Below are 5,927 nucleotides of genomic sequence, written 5' to 3' on the forward strand. Positions count from 1 at the left end.
GAACTAACAAAGCCAGAGAAGTGTCCAAAGTATTGCTGAATGAATGATACCGAGCTTTGGTGTACCCTCAGTAATGTCATCTGAGCGGGGACCACACTTGACTGCAGAACTGACCCAACAAGTCAGCAGAGTGCTGGGGATCGATTGGCAACAACACACTCCGTATAGGCCACAGGCAAGTGGCCAAGTGAAAAACCATGAACCATTTGATAAAACAACGGATGTGTAAAATCTGTCAAGAAACCAATATGTATTGGTAAAACTAAGCCCCTTTTGAGACATCGGATGGCAGGCCTTACCGAATGCCGTACAAAGGAGAAGCTCTGACGCAAGCAGAAACCAATATTTGCAACAACATATTATAGTTTTGGGCAAGCAACTAGAACAAATCAATAAGAACGTTTTAGGCACTAGACCTTTGATTTGCCTCCCAAGGGGAAGTATGCACTTGAATAATATTAGTTGCTGTATGTGTGTAAATGAGGCAGGACAATTGAGATGATCTCTCTCTGTATATATGTATATACGTATTTGAAAAGACCTATATACGTATATTGAAAACTACCTACATAAGGTATTCAAGATGACACCTCATGGGGTTTTTGAGAATTATGCAACAAAACGACCTCTTGGTTAACGACCACCCAAGGACTCCAGTACCCATACGAATGAGACGGACCCTACCTGACTGATTCTTCGGAGACCTGATGACTATGCAAGAGACTTATGGGGAAGTGAAATGAAGACGGATTTCCCACTAACAGAAGCACACTGGCAGCAACCGTTGGTGTGCAGTTAGGTGGAGCTCTCCCCCTTGCGGCCAGCGTGCGTGCGCAGCGCCGAGTAAACATACCTGCTTTATAACCATTCCGAGGTTATAGATAGAGTCTGACTTCCACAAGTCAGTAGCTGACAACACTGTAGAGCTCAGAACAGACTTCAAGTGACTGATCAGCTACTTTGATTAGCTAATATGACTGATTAGCTATAACGACCAGGACTAAAAGTTTGGTATTTCTGGAGAATATCATGTAATGAAGGAGCTTCAAATGATGATGTGCTAGTTTTGAAGCCTACAAGTATATTCTACCAACCTTTTTAAAAATAAATTCCATGCTGGCCAATTGTAATGAATTTTTCTCTTATTTCTACAAAGCTGTCTCAGTGTGGAAACTTGCGACAGTTCAGTGTTGGGTAGTCATCTATCCTAAAATGCTGAGAACCGGTTAATATAAAAGAATGCACGTCTGACAATCATACCCATGGGAGGCTGTTTTATCTGGGTCTGTGGATTTTGTGTCTGTATGCTGTTGAGGAGATTGTTAGAATTCTGAGGACAGAATACAGAACCTACGGAAAGTGCAGAATGCAAATGCTGAGAGCACGGCTCAAAGTTTTACGCTTCCTGGGACTGCCTAGCGTATTAACAGGTCTAGGGAAAAAAATGACTGTGGTTCCAAATTAATAGCACATTGACAAGCGTGATTTAAACCTATCCCCATCTCAATCGGTCAGCCCTACTGAAATCTTCAAATACTTAAGAGGTAACCCGTAGCCAATGGTGTCAGAAAGTGCTGTGAGATTTGAGAAATTGATCTGCATTTCTCTCAGGTAACAGTTTTGTCCTTGTGTGAGAAGCAAGTGAGGGATTTTGCTGCCCTTGTGTCTTTTATTTAACCTCCATTAGCACCACATGTAGTAAAATGCTACTGTCTTAATAAATGTTACGGTTTTGAGAAACAAATTAGATGGCAAATAATCTGTTAAGAGCTGACTGCCTTCTTCCCCCCAGACAGCTGAGATGCACCTCTTTTTCCCTCTCTCAAGCATTTGCTGCTTTGCACTTCCTTTTCTTTCATTGGAGAGTCAGATAAATCGGTTGCTTTGCACTAGTATATGTTCCTTGGAAAGCCGCATAAACTCTCTTCAAACACTGGACTACCTATAAATGATTGCTTCCTCTAACTGGCACTTCTGCTGTAGCTGGATCCTCTAAATCCCATTTTACTGCTTCTGCTTACTAAGCAGGTGACAGAAACTTTCATAACCGTAGAGCACAGAAGGAGTTGTAGTTCTGTATAAAGAAAACGTTTGGAAGTTTTGAAGCTGTTTCCCCCGCTCAGCTGCCATCCATATGTTAATCAGTCACCTGATCTTTTGCATTACAGCAAAAGTCTTGATTCAGTTATTAAGGAAAGTGATTTCTGAAAATACTCAGCCACCTCTGTGCATGCCAAACCATCAATGGCACTGTGCAATACAAAGACTGCAGTGATAAATCAGGTTGTGGAACGAATGGCAACAAAACTAGTAGGCTCCAGATCCAAAATGTCATTTATTTGACCATTTTATTTAGGGTAGCACTCCCCTCCCCTACCATTCCCTCCCTCCCCTCCCATTCCCTCCATCTCCCTTCCCTCCACTCCCCTGCCCTACACTCCCTACACTCCCCAATACTCCCCTACACTCCTCTCCCCTACACTCCCCTGTACTCCCCTACACTCCCCTCCGATACCCTCCCCTACACTCCCCTCCCCTACACTCCTCGCCCCTACTATCCCCTACACTCCCCTACAGTCCCCTCCCCTCTCCTCCCCTCCCCTACACTCCCCTATATTCCCCTATACTACCCTCCCCTACGCTCCCCTACACTCCCCTACACTCCTCTCCTCTACACTCCCCTCCCCTACACTCCCCTATATTCCCCTCCCCTACACTCCACTCCCCTACTCTCCCCTGCCCTCCCTCCCCTCCTCCCCTCACTCCCCTCCCCTCTCCCTACACTCCCCTCCCTCTCCCCTGCCCTCCCCTATACTCCCCTACGCTCCCTTACCCTACACTACCCTACATGTCCCTTCCCCTCCCCTCCCTCCCCTCCCCTCCCCTCCCACGCCCCCTCCCCTCCCCCTCCCTCCCTCCCTCCCTCCCTCCCTTCCCCTCCTCCTCCCTCCCCTCCCCCCCCTCCCCTCCCCTCCCTCCCCTCCCCTTCCCTTCCCTTCCCTTCCCTTCCCTTCCCTCCCTTCCCTTCCCTCCCTTCCCTTCCCTCCCCTTCCTCCCCTTCCCTTCCCTCCCCTTCCCTTCCCTCCCCTTCCCTTCCCTTCCCTTCCCTCCCCTTCCCTCCCGTCTTCTCCTCTCTTCTCCTCCTCTCCTGTCTTCTTCTCCTCTCTTCTCCTTTCTTTCACAAATTTGAATGCAGAACAGGGAGAAGCGTAACTTCAAATTGCTTCAGTTGTTCTCGTAGCTTGTATCATTGGCTGATTCATGGGAATCCATCAGCAGTAATCATAAGCGTTCCAGCTGCTGTGTTACTAGTCAAGCAACAGTCTCAAACTGAGAATCGCTGACTTCTTTCTGTGGCTTGGACAGGTGGTTTTCAATTGCACCCTGCCTTGGACATGTCCTCTTGCTATGTCCCCACCTACACTGCAGTTCTGCTGAGAAGCAGAAGCACGGTTTTGAAGTAGTTCCACTACTTCCATTTTCAATGATTTAGCTTGGCTAGCCAAGTGGTTTCTGTAAATAGAACACAATCGAGAGATTTTGGTTAGAAACAACTAACTGAGCAGTTCCTTTCCACATGGGCAAGGAATATCTACCCTTTCCTAATGGAGACTACAGTGTAAGAGAGAATGACAGATCATTCAGAGAGCTTTGAAATATCCCTTGGGGATGCTTAGTCCAGAGGACCAGAGTAAATCTGTCTAAAGTACACCATGGGATCACTCTGAATTACTTGCTAACAGGCGCATGTCCTTACTATGTCTGATATGGCTTCAGCTGGTTTTGGGGGTCTTTTTCACCTAATACCTAAATTAAGTTAAGAGTTCTAAACGAAGATGGAAAGATTGAGAAATATATAAATCACTGATGAAAAGGGCTTTGAGAACTTTGGCCATTAGCCCTGGAAAGCATCAAAGTACTGTCCTATGAAGCAAATGCCTTATTCTCTTGATATCTAAGGAGGTAAATAAATCCAATGTTGGAACATTAAGGATAGGTTAGAAAAGTAAACACTAAAAACAAGTTAAGGAGAAGAACAAGTAAGCAATTGCAATGCCTATGGGGTTATTGCAGGGTTAGGCAAAGAACTGTTGTGCAATGAAATCTTGTTATAAAAGAAATATTATGTGAATTTTTACTGTTTCATTTGTTGAGCTATATTTGGAAGGGAGTGAATCTATCAGGATTAGATAGCTAATTTAGAAATTAAAATTGGTTTCTCTTTCCTTTTGAGTTCACTCCTTTTTATAGGATTTTATAATAGAATACGTATATATATGCTTTTTTTAAAAAAAAAAAGAATAAAAGCAGGTAATTATATTCACAATTATTTTTTAAATACAGTAACAATAGCAAGGATGAGATGAAAAGTATTTATACACCATTATAGTGTCAAGGTATGTCCCATACATTAGTAACAGTCAGAGGATTCATTTTAGAGAACAAAAGATATCTTTAAATGAGTAAAAAAATAATTGAATATATATGCATATATATTTATATGCATATATATATATATATATACATACAGAAACCTAAGAAACTGCTATGCAGGTTAGCTTCTTGCTCTCTTTTCTGAAAGTTACAGTGAATACAGCATCAGTGTGTGTTACAAACATTACCTTCAATCCACCACAGGTACACACGAGAGGTCAGTCTGCAGGTTCTGAAGGCAAAGAAACTGCTCTGGTTTGATGTGAAGAACCAAGACATAAGTTGCTGTCAGAGAAAAGATGCTGTCAAAGTGCGTCACGTCTATGCTAGAGCATCTCTACCACCAGCTATACTGCATCTATATTCAATCTATACTAGAGCATCTCTACTTAGCCAGTCTGGGTGACCTTGTGAGCATTCTGAAGACCCAGAGGAGGGTCTCTTTGTCATTTCTGTTTTTATAGCCAGTGAAAATTCTTATAATTTTACACAGCGTGAATGAAAAAACACTAAGTGTACTTCCAATTTTCACAACTTCTAAGCAAGTGGAGATGAGGTCGTGGAATAACCAAGTAAACTGTTGATCTAGAAGCAGCCTAAAGATTGTCTTTAACCAGGGCCTTGTATTGTCCTTATGGCTGATCTGCCAGGAATTAAAGAAAGTCTCCCTGGGAACCCAGCCCTGGAGTCACCCAAAACTTGTTTAAACCCATGAGATTTGAAATGAGACACTTGGACTCAATAAACTGCATGTGTACGGATTTTGTTTGTTTGTTCTGTTGTTTGTTTTTTCAGAGCTTAATTTTTATTAGCTGTACAGGTTGGCAGCTGCCTACAGACAAATACCTTATCGGTAGTCTAAACAACGTGATTGCTCTAACTGAGAAAAATGAATTGTATTTGACGGACTTATGAAGTGTTTCCAACTAAACTTTCTACCACTACAGAAATGCACCTGATCCTTTCACAAAACTTACAGGTGGTAATTGGAAATATTCATCAGCATTCTCTATTTCCTTCCTCATCTCAATTCTCTTTTGGCCTGTGAAGCTTTTAAGATCAGAGATGAAGATCAGCTATAATACGGAGTTTTGGATACTGCAAACAAATGGTTTAAAGATTTAGATTTTCTTACAAGTGAAGAAGGAAAAAATAATAAAAAAAAATTACCTGGACATACAGCTTTCCTCTAGCTTGCTTTGCTTCATTCAGAATCTGAGTCGGGTCACAATCAGGGAGCAGCATTGCAGAGAAATGCCAAAGCCTCCCCAGACTTGCTGCATCTTCATCAACAAGGGCTTTGATACTGCTGCCTCCTCAGCAACATCAGCAATTTACTAGGAAAGCTGGTGTCCACCAGGTCACCTTAGGAATAGGAAATCCCTCTTGCCACAACTTCACACTCACCCCAGAAGCCCCCGCGGCGGTGGCGGCCGTTGAGCGGCGGTTGGCGGCCGTTGGCGGCGCCGCTCCCCCGCCGATGCGGCGCGGGC

The 5,927-nt window shown here is 43.6% G+C and overlaps 1 long non-coding RNA gene across 1 annotated transcript; it reads right to left on the reverse strand.

Moving 5' to 3' along the window:
* Positions 1-3,133: 3,133 nt before the first annotated feature.
* LOC121061491 lies at positions 3,134-5,927 on the reverse strand. The gene is made up of 4 exons (XR_005815121.1): positions 5,615-5,927; positions 5,412-5,532; positions 4,623-4,719; positions 3,134-3,513 (listed from the first exon to the last, which is right to left on the reverse strand). It is a non-coding gene; the product is annotated as an uncharacterized LOC121061491 (long non-coding RNA).

The sequence above is a fragment of the Cygnus olor genome, chromosome Z, assembly GCF_009769625.2.
Source record: "Cygnus olor isolate bCygOlo1 chromosome Z, bCygOlo1.pri.v2, whole genome shotgun sequence".
NCBI classification, from domain to species: Eukaryota; Metazoa; Chordata; class Aves; order Anseriformes; family Anatidae; genus Cygnus; species Cygnus olor.